The sequence below is a fragment of the Manis pentadactyla genome, chromosome 10 (genome assembly GCF_030020395.1).
Source record: "Manis pentadactyla isolate mManPen7 chromosome 10, mManPen7.hap1, whole genome shotgun sequence".
Taxonomy (NCBI): domain Eukaryota; kingdom Metazoa; phylum Chordata; class Mammalia; order Pholidota; family Manidae; genus Manis; species Manis pentadactyla.
The window spans coordinates 38,438,529-38,456,060 of record NC_080028.1 but is presented as its reverse complement, the minus strand read 5'-3'; positions in this window follow the sequence as shown (position 1 = coordinate 38,456,060).

Genomic DNA, 17,532 nt, shown 5'->3' with positions numbered 1-17,532 from the left:
TAAGGTTTCCTTTGAAGACAGGACCCCACAGTTAAAGCCAGTTTGAAAACCCTTAAGTTAATGTCTACACCCTCCCTCTTAGTCATTGTAGATGAGGCCCAGATAGAGGAAGTGACTTAGCTTAAGGTCATGCTTAGTTTTTCATTAATTTTCTGAATCCAAGATATGTTCTCTTACCCTATCAACTTCTTCAACAAGCCACAAGGACAAAAATAACCCAAAGCAGGCAGTGGGCCTGTATCTCCTTGGGTAATGTTTCAAGGTAGCCAAGCCATGTTTCCCTAATTTTCCCTGGGCCCCTCCTGTTGGACATCTGCCTTGGAGACCCGCCTCCCTGGGCCTGTACCTTTTCTCCTGCCGCCTCCTCATCCAGATGGTCAAACATGCAGCGGGAGAGGAGAGCTGGGGCCACAGCCCAGATCCCTGACTCCCTCTAGTCTTTCCACATTTATATCTTCCTTCCTCCCCCCAGCCCCTTCCTAGTAGCCCACTAGGGAGGAGAAGGGGGGAAATGATCATAAATTTCCCCTATTTATACAAGAAGACAGAATGCTTCTTGTGCCAGCAAAAACACAGAGAGGGAGCTGTCAGGGGAGAAGAGACCCAGCCCCATACCTTCTGGGGCCAGTTTATCTTCCCGAGTCGGGGCCTGGGGGCTACCATAACACAGCCTATATGACATGTAGGCTCTGGCTTGGGGGTCAGCGAGGACCAACTGGGCCTGGGCTCTGTTTCTGGTCACAGCCTTCCAGCTCCATGGCAAGTACCCTTCTCTTCCCCTTCTCTTTCTCTTTTTTGAAACAAGTTTCTTGAGATACAATTCATATTCCATACAATTCGCCATTTCAGTGTGTAATTCAGTGGTGTTCGTGCATATAATTCGCCATTTCAGTGTGTAATTCAGTGGTGTTCGTGCATTCCCAGATATGAGTAACTGTCAACAACTTAGAACATTTTCATCACCTTGGAAAGAAACCTTTTACCCTTTAGTTATCACCCGCCCCCGCCCCTGCCATCCTCCCTCCAGCCCTAGGTAACCACCAATCTGCTCTTTGTCCCTAAAGATTACCCTATTCTGGACTTTCATAGGAAGGGACCATGGAATGCGTGATCATCCGTGACCAGCTTCTTGCACTCAGCATAGCATTTTCAGGGCTCATCTGTGCTGTCGCAAGTGGCAGTACCCCATCCCCTTTCATGGCTGGATAATACTCCATTGTAGGGATGTGCCACTTTCTGTCTCTCCATTCTTCAGTTGATGGATATTAGAGCTGTTTCCATTTTTTGGATATTATCGTTCTCCCTTTATGTCTCTAGATGGCATGGATCATGTAGAATGAAGTTGGTGGGCAAGAATGAGTGTTTTTTATGTGGGAGCACCCACTATCCATGAAACCATCTTAGGTCACATCTTCTCTCCTGTTAATGCCAACCCCCACTCTGTTAAGTTACTGAGGGTGCTCCTCCTATTCTCTATCACTTTGCTCTTTTTATCATTATTGTTATTTTGGTCACTTGCTGTAGTCCTGAGACTGGAAGACTCGGACCCTTCCCCAGGGGTTTCAGAGACACCTGAGTGGGTGGATGGGTATCTTCCCACTGGGGAAGAGGTTCCCCAAGTCTGGTCTCCAGGGATCCTCCAGGATCTCACAGCTGAAGGAAGGTCTGTGGAGGCACCAGGTCAAGGGAAAGTTTTGTTCTTGGAGGCCTGACTGAGCCCAGAGTGCAGGCCTCCTGCCGCCATCTCCTTGCCTGGCCCAGTTCCCTCCTGAGGACATGCTTCAACCTCCACCCATTCACTCGCCTAGCATGCAGTGAACCCAACAGACACAGCCCCTGCCCTCACGAACCTTGCAGTTCTAGTGGTGAGAGTAAGATAAATACAAGTGAACAAAATAATGGCAAGTCGTACAAGGACCATTGTACAATGTAAGCATCTCTTGAATGAATGAATGAAGAAACGAGTACTTACTATGTGCTCTGGAAAGAAAATGTAAACAAATCAGAGTTATAAATCACCTTCTGCTGCCGCCACCTTTTCTAGTCTGGATGTCAGCACCTCTCCGTCCCTCAGAGGGGATGGGGTACAGATAGTGCAAAATAATAGCTAATAATAGCTACCATTTAGTGGACTAGCCATATACCAAGGGACTCTCATATGTATATCACTGATCTTAACTCTTTTAATTAGGTATAATCATCCCATTTTAGGGATGAGAAAAACTGAGACTCAAAGAGGTTAAGAAACTATTTGAAATCCCATAGGTAGTGGTAAGTGGCAGAATTGGTAATGGATTCTGGGATGTGTATTTGTGTTCATTCCCAGCTCTCCTCGACAAAAACAAACACATCTCTTTTGGAAGCCCAGGCATGGAGGAGCTGGCCACCCTGGGCTTGCCCCTGCCCGGCCCTTCCCTTCCCGCCCACAGGTGAAAGGGGCTGAGGGGGAGGTTCCAGCTCCTCTCTGACAGCTTATATGCACCGACTGTCCAGGCCTCATGGGAAGGAGAGGAAGCACCGCTGTACTTTAGAAAGACTTCTTCCAGCCCTTGCTGTGTGGGAGGGAGGGACCACAGGCAGCCTGGATGTCATCAGCCAAAGACTGGAACAAGCTAAAGAGCAGATGATGTTGACAAGAAGAGGACCTCCACAAGGCAGATAGTCAGAAGCTGACATTTTACAGCCCTTTAGCCTCCCTCCCCCACTGCCAAATCTGGCTGCTTCTGTGGTCTTGATGGCCAATAACAAAGTTTAACATGTTATAATTTTCACATGCAATTTGGTTCAGTTCTCACAGCAAATACAAGAGGTATCCGAGGCTGGCCTTATTATAGGAAAAGAAAGTTTATGGGGCTAGAAGCCAAGTGTCTTGCTCCTTTTTATGTAATTAAATTTATGAAGGGCTTACTAGTGACCATGTACTCTGTTAAGTATTTCACGGCTATTAACTCATCTGCTCTTCTCCACCACAGGAAGTAGGTATCAATAATACCCACATTTTTTTTTTAATGAAGAAACTCAGGGCATAGTAAGGAAGTGTCTTGCTCAAGGTCATACGGCGGGCAAGTGGTAGAGCAGGGGTTATGAAGCCAGCCACCCACCCCATCTGCGTAACTGCTACCCCAGGTGGGCTTGGCACTGCGACTACACTCAGGAGCTCTAGTGTGTTTTTCTGGTGACCCCTCCACTTCCCCCTGCCTCCCTCAGTCTTTATGGCCCATTGGAAAAAGCCAGCCTGAGCTGTGGCTCCCAGGGTGGCGATCCTTCAGCTGCTTCCTTGGCACTGTCATTCCTGCCTCCCATCTCTTGCCAAAGGCTTCAGCCGGGAACACCACAGACGGTTTGCCATGGATCAAAATTTCTCCAGAGAAAGAGCTCATAGGAAGGCTGCTGTGAGAAATGAAGTAACTTGCTGTTTCCCCTGTTCCCTCATCAGGAGGAGCCAAATGAAGTCACTGCACATTTGCATTGGGGGCCATCAAAGCACAGCCTCTGGCCAGTTTGGAGATACACGTGGGCTCCTACAGCCAGTGCCTGACTGGCTGCATGGAAAATCTGAGGTGGCTGATGAATAAAATTGAACCTCTGCAGGAGCGTGGTGTGTTGCTCATTCCGCAGTGCTCCTGACTTGGGCCCACGGGTGTCACATGAGCTGTGAACATCCTTGTTCATTCATTTACTTCTTACTCTCTTATTTGTTCAGTACATTCTGATTATGCACCTAAGAGGCAGCAAGCCAGGTGTCAAGGATGGACAAGTCAAAATCTCTGCCCCACAGGGACTCACAGTCTGCAGAGGGGAGGCAGGAGCAAATGACAGTGATTTGTACCAACTCCTGAAGTAGGAGAGTCCTTTAGCATTGCCATTGGACATCCATACCCTCCAGTGCTGCCCTCCCTGCCTCTCCCCATACTTGGGTCCCCCTCACACATGGCCAGAACCTCCCCCGTCCCTCCAGCTTCTCTCTGCCTGAACCCCACCTCCCTGTGAGCAGGTCCATTTCTGTCAGAGAAGGAGTCTTGAATCCCTTGCCCTGCCAGTCACCATTTGGCTGCAGGCAAGGACTGAGGTGGCAGTGGAGCAGCAGAGATAAGGTTTCCTCGTCTTAAGGGGTCCTGGGGGGCTGGCGGAGTAGTTTCTTTGCCTCGCATGTTCTTGGAGCTTCCCTGGGCCCCCAGGAGGCCACCCTATGCAGATGGCAGCACCTGGGCTCCTGGCCTCTTGTTTGCAGTCAGGTGTGGTCAGCAGGGCTCCTGGCAGGGAAGGGAACCAGAGCCCAGGAGACTTGTTTCCCAGGCTCCTGCCTGCTGCCCCCATTGCCCTCCTGAAGGCCTGGGCTCCCCTCTTGCCCCCAGCTTGCCTCAGGCTCTGCTGATCATCAGTCTTACGCACTTCCTGGTGCCTCATCTGTGCTTATTGGTTTCCTTAATCCTGTCTATGCCTTGAAAATTGTTATCCCACTAAGCTTTCTTCAGAAAGCCCTTTTGAATGTGTCGTTTGTTTCCTGTTGGACCCCCTACGGACTCACCTGGGTGCAGAGCAGGGGAGGACAGGGCATTTCGGGCTCTAGATTGGCCTGATTCCCTTCTTTCCTGGGGGCTCCCGAGGGAAGAGAGAACTGTCTCCTGAGGGTTTTCACTGAGGGATGAGGAATCACAGCCTCTAGCTCCCTGGAAGATAGAACTAAGAGGCAGTGCAGGAAGGCGCAGCAGGGAGGCTGGGGCTGGACCAAAGGAAGGAAACTGGCTGCCCTGAAGGCCTGTCCTGTGCTCCCCTGCTCTCACACGCTGTCTCTGTGAGCCTTCTTGGCCCCTTAGTCCCTCCAGGTACCTTATCATCATTTTACAGGTGAGAGGACTGTGGCTCAGAGAGGGTGGGAGGGAGCAGGGCAGGAGCTTCACTCTGGCAATCAAAGAGAGGCCCCACTGTGTGATCAAGAGATTGAGAGGGTGACAGATAAGTCTTGACATTAGTGGCAGCATAGCACTGGGAATCTGGAGCAGACTGCATGCATTTGAATCCTGGGTCCACCTCTTACTAGCTGTGTTCTCACAGGCATGTTACTTCACCTCTCTGTGCCTCAGTTTTCCCATCTATAAGAGCAGAGTTGATGATAATAACGATACATAGCTCAGGGTTGTGGAGTCAGTCTAGTGAGGTTGTAGTTATGGGTCCTCGGGAACAGTGCTGGCACACAGAGAACACTATTTGTAAGTGTTAAAAAATGGAAGCTGGTGCCTTCTTATTATCTACCCCTGTCCTCTGCTTATTGCACACATCCCTCCCTTCTTCCCAAGGTCTTTACAACGGGTGAACAATCACCAGGGAGCCCCTTGACAAGTCTGTAGATCTCCAGGTCCTTTATGAACACGAGTGGCCCAGCCTCCAGGCAACACCATCTTGGGGAGAGCAACAAAGACTGGAGAAACCCAGTTGGATCACCCATGCCAGGTCCCTGCGCCAGGAAGGGTCATCCTCGGTGCATGCAAAATGGCCTGCTCCCCAACCCCCTCAATGTCCCAGAGCTGCAGGGGGCCTGGGAGTTCTTGGTAACAGCACATTAAGCCCCTGTTTGTGGGAACTTTAATTTAAACACAAATTAGAGACAGCAAATGACTCTGGCAGCCAGATAAGCCATCCCGGGAGAGCAAGGAATAAGCCAAGAGAATCAGATGAGGTAAGGCCTGAATTTAAACTACTGTAGATACCCAGAAGCCTGGAGCAGGTGAAGGCTGGAGGTCCCCCATGAAGCACCTAGAAGCCCCACTCTCCAGCTGCCATGCTCTGGGCTCATGCTCTCTCCATTCCCTCTACTTCCTTTTTGCAAAATTCCAAACTGATTCCTGATTCTATCCCTCCCAGCCCCCACCCCACTGTTTTAGAGAACTCAATTCCTTTACTTTGTCTCATCCTCTTCTGTAATCTACTGTTTCAAGAAAGTTCTACTTGTTATCTAACTTCCATCTGCTCATTACATTTAGAGCCTAATAACTGCTGCTTAGGGGCGGCCCAGGGGGTTTCTACTAAGGAAGCAAATATGGTGTGGTGGAAATAGGCTGAATGCTCAACGACCTGCATTTATGCCTCTGAGTCTGTTTCCTTGTCTGTACAATGAGCATGTGAGAGAGAATCTCTCAAGGAGCTCTGACCTTTCACAAGAGAATTTGAGGACAAGAACATCCTGGGAAATCTCTATTGTTCTATAACCCAGGAATGGTCGGCTGTCCTTGAAACATTGTTGGTTATTTGTGGGGGGAGAGGGGAGAGCAGTCAAGCCTGTCTATTCCTTTGTGGTTAGGGGCGGGGTCTACTGGCTTTGCTGCCTACCCTCCACACAAAACCCAGGCCCAGGCCCAGGCCCAGGAGAGAGGCAGCCTTTCCAGTTCTGTCAAGGCCTGCTGAGCCCAGCTCTGTGGGGCTGTGGCTGCTAAGATGTTGCCACTGTCCTCTGGGGTGGGAGCAACATATGTTCCCTCTGTCACAGCACCTGTGAGGGTGGCTGAGGGATGCCAACCCCCAAGAGGGCGGAGTTCCACCCTCTCCAGCTGACCTTGAGGAATCTTCTTTCCCTGTCTTTCAGGGAGGCTTAAAGTAAAGATGGAGGGAGCGCTTCATCACAGCCCAGAGCCCCCACCAGATGGGAGGCCATTGTCCTTCATGCAGTGTTAGAGAGCACATCTTGGCTAGAGCAAGAGGCAAGAGGTCAAAGCCCAGGCAGAGCTTCCAGGTGGGATGCTAGAGCAGACTGACCCCAAGACATCATCCACAAGGGAAAACCCACGGCCCGTGGCCTCAGAGGATTCTGAGTCCTGGGTCCCTGGCAGGGGTGAGGGCAGTGATGCCAAAGGCCCATGCTAGCCTGTGACTCAGGAGTCAGAAGGTCCCTATGACTGGCACAGAAGGACCTTGGCATTTTCTTTGGCCCAAGGCCCTTAGAGAGAGGTGGGCAGCTGTCACCAGCCTGGGGCCCAGCTGTGTCCCCACCTTGCCCACCGCCCTACTCCTGCCTGGCTGCTCCTGGAGCCCTAGGCCTGCCCGCCATCTGGGCAGCTCAGAGGAGAATCCACTGCCAAGGGAGTGCCAGTGTTGATTTATAGCCCACAACCTTGGCAGGCTGGGCTCTGTGCCCAGAACCTCCTTTGCAAAGGAAAAAGACGCACCTCTTAAAGAGACAGTGCAGAGGACGGTGGGAAAGTCCGGAATGAAAACTGTGAGGCAGAGGGGCTGGTGAGGAAGAGCCCTGCCTCTCAGGACCCTGGCTGACTGCCACTCCCTAGGGAAGCTCCTCCACTATCCAGCACACCCCTCATCAGGCACTTCTTTATAGACTTAGCCCAACCAGAACAATTTAGTTTGTTTAATGTCAGTCTCTCCTGATGGACTGTAAACTCCATTCGGACAAGAATAAGAGTTGCTGTGTTCATCCCTGTGTGTGCAGCACCAGCACAGTGCCTGGCATGTAGTAGAGGCTCAGGAAGAATTTGTCAAGCACAGCAAAGAATAAATAAATGAAGGTCCTTGCCCATGAGGTTGAGGGAGAACCATGTGTCTTCCTGCTGCCTGCCAAGCTTTTCAGACCCCGCAGCACCTGTCCGCACCAGTGCCCCAGGATGCTTCCCCAGCCCTGTAATGTCCACTCGGGCCAATATGGCCTGTTACCCAGATGCACTTGCTGCTCTCCTTTCCTTGGGTCACCTCTCTGAATTCCTCCACATAATGTTCTTTTCCTTCCATTTCCCTCCCTCCAAGAAGCTTTCTCTAATTGCCTACAGCCGGGCCTCTGATTCTGATACTCTTCACCTGACCAATTCTCAGCATGGAAGTGCTTCATTCATTCATTCCTTTGCAATATTTACTGAGTATCTACAATGTGCCAGACACTGTGTGCCAAGAATTCATGAGTGAACTAAGGAGGCAGGACAGACAAAAAAATAAGAAAGCAAATACATAAATGCATGTTGTGATACTTGCTACGAAGAGGGCTAACATAATCACAGACTGGGTGAAGCAGGGATCTGCTAAATTGGATGGTCAGAAAAGGTTGCTCTGAGGCAGTGGCATTTGGGCTGAGATTTGAAGGGCAAGAAGGAGCCATGTGAAGAGGTGTGGAGTGGCATGCCAGAAGAGGCTCAGTCCCTTGGGTCTGCATAGCAGACTCTCTAGGGGCAGGGGCTTTTTCAAACTCTACACTCCTATCCCTTCCACATTCTGAAAACTATCCCTTCAACATGGCAGGACCATTGAGTGTTTAAAATCCTTGGAGAAGCAGCCTTACCTGGGAACTGATTAGAAAACCAATCCCAGGAGCTACCCCAGATCTACCATATCAGGATCTGCATTTAACAAGCTCCCCGGTCATTTGTGTACACAGTGATGCTTGAGAAGCGCTGATCTAGATAACACCTCCAAGGGGGACAGTGTGAGGACACCATAGAGGGTGTGTAGTTAGAGGTGGTTGCTGAAAAGTTTGGATCTGAATCAGAGATGGGGTGTGAGAGTGCATATGCATTTACAGATGTGCCTCTGTGTCCCTGTGTGCAGCTCCAGTGCTAAGGACAGTGAGCTTTCTGAGGCTTTACATCTCCAGGCCCTTCTCTTTCCAGGAATGTGGATTACCCCAGGGACACATCTTTACCCCATTGTAACAACACCCCCACTTCCATCTGCAGCTGCAAGTCAAAAGAAATCTGCCGTTTCTCTGGTGGGTGGGGACACCTCTGCAGCAAGGCAAGGAGATCCCTCTTTCCTGACCTCCGGCAATCCATTTATCTGACCTGAGTCTCATAAACGCGTCCTGATGAGCCCAATCGCTTGCTAATGGTTATGAGCTGAGACCTGGGGATTTACAGCTGAGGCCTCAGTGGCCGCTGATGGCAGCAGGGCTGCGTGCAGACCAGGCTGTGCATGGCTTCAGTCCATGGGGGCCCGTGCCGGGACTACAGTGGAGACACCCCCATCTCCCCTTCATTTGGGGCAAAGAGCACTGCCCTGTGGGGGAGGTGGGCTAAGGAGAGAAAAGACTTCTGACTGCAAATATTCCTAAAACGATGAGTGAGTGTCTGGGAAACTGGTCCAGCTTGGCTGCATGTGTGTGTGTGTGTGTATGTGTGTATGTGTGTAGGGTGGGAGGTGTATACTGGAAGAGTGAGCACTGGAATTGGAGCCAGTCAAGCTGGCGTTCAAATCCTGGATCTATTGTTTACCAGTGTATGACTTTGGATCATTAATCTCCTTGAGCATCATTTCTTCATCTGCAGATGGATTTTGTAATACAATTCCATAGGTTCATGAGAATTAAATAAGATAATGTTTGTGAAATGCACTTCAAATATTTATTGTATATATTTAAGTAGTCTAAGAGATTGGGACTCTAATTCTAACTCTGCCACTAGCCTGTTGGGATTCTGGCCTTGGCTCTGTCACCAGTGGCCTCACATACCTATGCCTTCTGGGCCTCAGCTGCCCCAAAGATACTGAGAGGCATCAGCCTAATGTTCTTTTGGCCCCTTCCAGCTCTCATGCTTTACAGTTCTAACAAGGAGTCCTTGAGTTGGAAATACAGCATTGGAAGGGGCCCATCCTGGCCATGCAGAGGCTGTCCCTACAACTGTGGCGCCAGTCAGCCTTCCCTTAATGGTGCCTTCCTATGAGTTCTCTCTTGGCAGGGTACTGGGCACCATGCTTGGGAAATGTGGGGCAAGAGGGGTGATCAGGAAAGGCCCTGCAGAGAGGTGGGGGCCAGCTGGGTGTCTGCCCCACTCATGCCTTTTTGTACAGGTAGGTCATCAAATAAGTTCTCCCCCTTCTCTCTTCTCCCCTCCCCACCCAGAGTGTTATATGGGTGTGCGCACACACACACATACACTCACACTCACACTCACTCACTCACTCGCAGCAGGACCTTTGAGGCTAACGTGACTGGGAGCATGACCCATGAGAAGCCCCCCACCAAAGGACACAGGTAGAGACCTAAGGATTCCCACACCACAGTGAAGAACATGGTCCTCAACCCTTCCCTGGCCCTCCTACCCCATTCTGGGAACATCCTGGAGCCAGTCACTGTGGGAAACAGACAGGACCCCCAAGCCAGCCTCACAGATGCTGCCTCTCTGCCTGCTCTGTCCCATCCTGCCTCCATGTGCGTGCCTCCTAATCATGAAACCCTAGAGACCTCCAGGGATCCAGGCAGCATACAAGTTAGTGACATTTACTGCACACATGTTGTGTTCCTGGCACTGAGCCAGGAGCAAGGGCTAAGGAGGGAAATTAGACCTGATGCCTGTCCTCAAGGTGTCATAGCTTAGTAGGGAGACAGACTTTAAACAGTAATGATAACACAACCTATTAAGGGGCAGTACTGTACAGGGCCACAGGTAGCTCATCTTTCTGGGAGACTGAGTTGTCAAAGGAAGATACTTGAGCTGCTTTCTAAAATTTTGTTGTGGAAGATTGAGAACATATGCAAAAATAGAGCAGTATAATAAACCCTTGTGTCCCCATTACCAGCTGTGGTGATGATCATGTCATGGCCAGTCTTGGTGTGACTATACTCCCACCCACTCCACACTGAACCATTACTTTGGATGGAGCTTGGCTGGTGTTGATGGAGGGACAGCAATTCCCAGTGTGGACAGCGCTGGAGAGACATTGCAGGCAGAGGGGAGTGCAAGGTCCAGAGGCACCAAGCCGTTCTTCCTGCTGCTGCATCAAATCCAAGCTGGGCCAGCTGGGCAAGGTGCTGCTAATGTGCACGTTGGACCCTGGGCCATCTTTTGTACCGTGTGACCTGTCACTCCTAATGGCACTAGAAGTCTCTCATGGCAAGTCTTCCACAGAGCCAAAGAGCTCGGAGCAGACCCTTTGAGAGCTGGGAGTGAGGCCCCCTGAAGGCGGGGGCCTGGGTGGGCCTAGAGCGCTGGGGACATGCAGGCACCCACTGCCCGGGCGCTGCGGGCGAAATCGGGCCCTCCGCCCCGCGTCGGCGCGCGGCCTTAAATATCGCCCTGGAGTTTTCAATTATCTCTTCTTAATGGATTTGCAGGGGCTCTTTCATCAAGCGCGGGGTGGCTGGGTGTGGGGGTGTGGGGAGCGCGCGGCGAGGGCTGGAGCTGGGAAAATGGCCCATATTTCAATATTAAAGCCCTTTACGATCGTCAGCAGCATGAAAGATGCTGCAAATAAAACGGAGCCGCCCGCGCCAACCTCTCCATCTCGCAAGTTTTAATTAACGCTGAAGGGGAGGCGGCTGCCGGGCGGGGTCGGAGCCGGGCCAGGGGCGGATCGCGAGCCTCGGGGATCCGCAGGTCCCGAGCGGGAGCCGCCGCCGCCTCGCCACCAGGCCTGGCAGACCGCCGCGGAGCTAGAGGGCCCCGACGGCTGCGGAGATGCCAGTGGAGACGGCGAAGAAGGGGTGAGGGAAAGGCTGGAAGGTTTCTGAGCAGCAGACCAGGAAGGAAAAGTCGTGTAACTGAAGGCAAACGGCTTTGTTATTGAAGGGGAGGGGCGTCTGGCCCAAACGCAGAACTCCTCGCCCGAGCCCTCCTTCAGTGTCCTTCCCTCTGCCTCTCGTCCGCCAGCAGCTTCCCCCAAGCGCTGATTCCAGTTCAGTACCCAACATGGTTCTCTACCCACACGCGCTTCCGTGGGGGGCAGCCTGTGGCCCTTGTTCTGGGGAGGCAGACAAGCTTCCTGTGACCCAGCGGCTCCGGTCGCCGCCCCTCACGGCTCCTGCTCCGGGATGTCTGCTTTCTCCATCACTCCCTCGGCCTCCCCGGCGGCCCCATCCTCCAGGCGCGCGGAGCAGCGCGCACAGAAGCGCCAGTGTTCTGCCTTGGCAGCGGCCTGGCCTGACAGCTTGTGCCTGGGCGGCAGACCCATCCGTCAGGCGGGGAGGATAGAGAGACGTCCGGCTGCCCGCTCCGAGGACTCCCCGGGGAGCCACCTCTGGTCTTGGCCCAGACTCCTCTCTTCCTCTCTCTCTGCACTCTGCAACCCTGCCCCAACTGCCAGCTCTGTATATATGTCTGTCTCGACTCTCCCTCCTCCTCCCCACGTCCAACACACACAGCCTGAAGCCTGAGGCCCAGGAGAACCGCCTCCTCTCATGAGCCACACTTAAAGGTCCTTCTTTATCTACATCCACATGGCAGGGAATAACTCTTTGGCTTAAAAGGATCCAGGGATCTCAGTGGACCACAATCCAAAGCTAAGTCAACCACTTAACACTCAGGGTTTAAACCAAGGACTTTGAGTAAACTTTATCGAGTGCAGGAATTAGAAAAATAAATCAAATAAAAGACATGATCTTTATTCTGGGTACTTAAAAGGTATTACATATGTCCTGAAATGTTTTGCAGAAATCAAATTCTCTTACTGTTCTAAGGAGTTTGCAAGCACCAAGATGACAAATTCTACATTAAAGCAAAAAGAAAGGCCATCCTCTGCTTTCTTTTTGGTATGTATTTTTATTCTTCTTGTCAATTTGTGATAATCATCTACCAAGTCTGCTTAAAATAGTACATGCTTATGCAGTACGGTTAGGAAGACAGAGCTCACACTTAAATAGCCTATACTATCCTAGTTCCTTATAGAATAAATACAAACTGCAATCACTGTTGGGATATAGAGTAATGGGAGAAGGGGGTGAAAATTAAAACATGCTTAGCTTAAACAAGGTAGACTTCCTGGAGAACACTAGATTTGTTGGTATGGTGATATGAACTTGAAAAGAAAGTTCCAGATGGGGAAGAGATTCGATCTTTTTATTTTGGGTTGAGGAGCAGATGTGCTTGGCTACACAACACCTCTTCTCTGAGAGTAGAGTAAGATGAAACAGGATGAATTCAGGGGGATCTTCGATAACACCAGAGATTGAAGTAAGTGGGGAAGGGTATGGAAGCACCCCTTCTCTGAAGGAGTCCTCCCACACTTGGGATAGGCTAGGGGACAGATGCCTGGGCCTAGGGACTAGGCCACCACTCTGTGTTGTACCATTAGAAGGTTTGGGTGCGTGGTTGTTGAAGGCAGGAAGGGCCCCACAGCTTCAACCACCAATCCAGACAAAGCTGGGGGAGGAGGGAGAGAGAAACAAAGATTATCACCCTCTACCCAGCTTGTAGGGGGAGAAGTGGAATTCCAATGACTCAAGTCACAAATATTTATTAAGCACCTACTATATGCCAAGCACTATACAAGGCACTGAGGATCCAGAGATGACCAGGACATAGTCCTTGTCAACAAAGTGCCCACTCTCCCCAAAGTGGGGAGACAATTCATTCATTCACAAAAAGTACTGAGCACTTCACTGCAAGCCAGGCAGAGGGGCAGGTGGTGGGATGCAGCTGCAAACAGCACAGACTCCCTCCCATCCTCTTGGAGAGGAGTGGTGCAGGAACAGGTACCTAACAGGCAGCTGGAATTCAGGGTGGTGTGTGCTACGAAAGGGAAGGGACAGTTGCCATGGGCAGGGGTGGCATGAAGTACATCTACCTTAGAATGTGAAAGGGGAAGTGAGGATGACATGGAAGGGGCAGCACCAACTCTACCTCAAAGGCTGCAGGGCAGTCCGGGGAGAATGGCGAGGGAGGGTGCTCTGGGCTGAGTGTGTGTGCATGTTCAGCGTCCTGCCAGGACTGGTGGCCAGGTCAGGCCCAGGCTTTAGGCACAGGATGGCACTGACCTGCGCTAAAGCAGCTTTTCCGAGGCAGCAGGGAAAGAGGGAAAGCCAAAGCATGACCCTCAGTTCTCCTTATCCTGCTGGGAAGCTTCTGCCTCGGGGCTAGGCTATTTGGGAGGGCTGGAGGGCTCTGTGGAGGGTCTTACTCTTCCCACCTCTTCCTCACTGATAACAGTTTTAAAACAAACCAGATTTTAAATAAAAAGAAATAAGTGATCTGTCTCTCTAGCCAGAACTGAATACTAACCAGGACAAGAAAGAATTGTCCTCCCCAGAATGTTTTTACCTCTCCACTCCTAACCAGCTCCCTACACCAGCCATCCTACCTCCACCCTGACCCCTGAGGCCAGCCTGGAAGGGCAGGCGTGAGGAGCAGAGCAGGAAAGGGCATTCCGAGAAGAGAACATCCTGGAGAAAGGCCCAGAGGCAAGAGGGCCTGTGGCATCTCCAGTGCAGGGGAGGACCTTGGCACCCAGCTCCAAAAGGGCCAGTCTGTCAGGCTTAGGGAGTGGGGACAACAAGGGATCCCTAAGGGTTTTATGGTTTAAATTTTGACAAGTTTTCCTACAATACCAAAAATGGAATAATGCCATTCTCTTGTGCCCACTATCCAAACTTAAGATTTTATTAAGCTACTATTGACATTCTGCCAACTGCACTGGAATTTTAAAAATAAAATGAACAGGTCATGACAGCTAAAACTGAAGCTCCTTTTCCCCGCCCCCTCCTCAGTACCATTCGCCTCCCTCCCAGAGGCACTTCATTGTGAATTTGGCGCAGTTCTTCTGCTCCATGTTTTTATATTTTTGGTACATATGTATCTCTATAAATAACAGATTATATTGCTTAATATAATGCTGTCCAACTGTTAAAATTTACAACTTTATTTTTTCACTCTACAGTTTAAATCTTCAAATTTGTTTTTTGGTAAAGCAATGAGAAAGGCAGATGTGGGTTTGTAAGATCATTCTGGCTACCAAGCAGAGGATTACAAGTTACAGGGAGGACCAAGGGTGGTAAGGTGGGAGAGAGGCTAACAGTTGAGAAGGTAGAATCCATACCAGAGGTCCCTGAAAACAAGTCCATGCTCTTCTTCAGCACCATGAACAGGGCCAGGCTCCCTGAAGATGCTCAATAAATATTTGTTGAGAGAGGTTGATGGAGGCAGAGAAATCCAGATGATTCCCAGATTCCCAGCCCAAGGGACTAATGGGATGATGATGCCAGTCTCCCAAATGAGGGCCCCAGAGGAGCTGGATTGCAGGGAAAGATGAATTCAGAAGCCACCTTCCAGGGTCAGAGGAGATAAGACTGCATTGCATGGGAGGGGTGGATTTTAGGGAGCAGACCAGACTCCCAGTTCTCAGGACTGAAAGCTGTGAGGATTTGAAGAGACTCAGAGATTGGAGGCGTCTTGCTGGGGACAAAAGGATGGTTGGAAAACAAACCAAATTCAAAAATCAGTTTCCTCAGAAGGCCAGGAGGGCAGGGCCCAGCTTCTGCCTTACCCAAACCAGATGCCTTATTGCCTTTTGTGCAATTGGTACCCTCAGTCCATTAGCCAAGGCAGAGGAAGAGGAAGAAGGTATAAGTGATTCTAGAATCGTAAACACCTTGTCAGACGCCCACATTCCCAACTTTGTTCCCACTCCATATTCATCAACAAGATGGACAGGCGAGGTGCTCACAAGTGCTTCCTGCTAGGGACTTATTCTTGACCAAATCCTATCTCTCTAATTCAGGGAAGGGTGTGAAATATAACCTGCTTTCCTGTTCTTAAGACCCAGAGTCCTGGCCATCACCTCAAAAGGCTGCTCTCTGCAAAGAGCTCCCTCACAGCCACTGCCACCCCTCTCTTCTTCACCCCAATACCCCCTGCCCCAGGCTCAGCCATCACCTACCCTCTGCTGCCAGTTCATGTTTTAACAGTGATCTGTTTATCTTATTCTCCTCTGACACAGTGCATCTCCCTGGAAGCCTTCTGTGCCCCACCTTTCCCCTTGCCCCCAGCACTGGTTTCCTGAACTGAATCTGGCAGCTCACAACATCACATTTGTCTCCATCCCTCTTTCCAGTCCCTTACCTAAGCCTTCAAGAGCTTGCCTCAGTGTTCTTTGGGTTCTGGACATGGTTAAATGGCATTTCCCTATGTCATCCCTGGGTTCTGGGGTGGGAATGCCTTTACCACACCCAGCGCCCCTCCCTTGGGAGCACCAGGGGGACACTTTACTTTTATTTCATCTGGCAGAATAAGGTATTTCCTTCTCTCAGAAATGGAGCTGCCATGGATCTAAGTCACTTGGCATCTTTTGCTAGGAGTACTTGCAATTAATGTTTGTTCTTTATTCAAGGAATTTTAAATATTCAAAAGTCATAGAGTAGGTGTAGGGAAAAATCTCAGAATTACTGGTGGGTCTGTCCAGCCCACTTCTTCATGAGCCTGCCATTTCGAGGAGTGGTGGGATCCACTGGAAAGACCCCCTGTCCCTGGATCCAACCCTTAGACTCACCAAAGGACCAACTTCATGATCCTTAAGCCAGGCTGGGACCAGTCCCCTCCCACCCTGAGCTTGGGCAGGCCTCTGATTTTTATCAGAGCAATACACCCAGCAGAATACCACCTCCCTGCACCCCCACACTGAGCAGAGCTTTAAACAGTCAGAGTCACACTATGTAAACTTAACAGGTGGTGGTCCAACATGGCCCCTGAAGCCAAGTGACTTGTCCAAGCTAACCAAGGTTCTGCTTCCATGGGGAAACTACTGGGACTTTTTTCCTCCTCCTTTTCACCTATCCAGACTATTACATTTCTCTACAATCAACATATATCACTTGTACTATTAAGAAGACAGTAACACTTTAGAAAACCAGGAGCTAGGAGTGCAGCTGTACAGGGCCATGGTGGTGGCTTCTGCTGAGTTGGCAATGGAGCCCTTAGTCCGGTGTGTGTCCTGTGGATGTTCAAGGGCCACACCAAGGCCCTTGGAGAACATGGCAGCCTTGAGCCCTGGGCAGCCCCAAGACTGGGCCAACAGAGGGCACCTGCACAGGCTGAGAGTGGGGTAATGAAAGGAAGGGTCAGCAAGACCTGAATGGCTGAACTCCGTCTATGGTCATAAAACTTAAAGATCTAAGTGACAGGCAGCCTTTGGGGTTTTCCTTACGAATCCAACCAATTTTAAATATTCTGCTTTCAACCTTCTATAAAGTGTGATTATTCCCTGGATTGATGATTAGTGGTTTGGCTCGTAATTATTAAACAGGAAGGAACCTGAAATAAGTTGCCGTAAATTTGAACGAATACTTCATGTTCTTAATGCTAAATCTGAAGGTTAAACAGTGGGAAAGGGGCAAGAGCAGTGCTGTTTGTATGTGCTGCTTTTAAAGAGTAACAGTGTCAGAACTCCTGGCTCTTGTCCAGGCTCTGTCACTGGTATAAGGATTCTCAAACTCTTCTGCCAAAGTTCCTTTGATAGTGAGAGAAGAGAGTGAACTGGGCCCCAGCAGTCTGGGGGCCTAGCTTAAAGGTCCTCCCTGAGGACCAACTACTTTTGGGGCCTTAAGTTTTAGCTTTAAAATTATGTAAACTTGGCATTTTATTAATAGTATATTTTGTTTGTCAGAATATAAAATGATGCTGTAAACTATTTGCCATCAAAAAAAGTCTCTGTGGTCCTCTGGGAAGTTTCTTATGTATGCCATGACACCACCATGCAGCCACTTGCAATGTAGTGACACTTGCACTCCATGAGAAGTATGTCACTTGTGGCCCTGGAAGTAAATCCCTTCCAGTTTGACTTTTTAAGTTGTCAAATATCCCTGCCACTCCCCCAGCTTGTGTCTCTAACGACTACCAT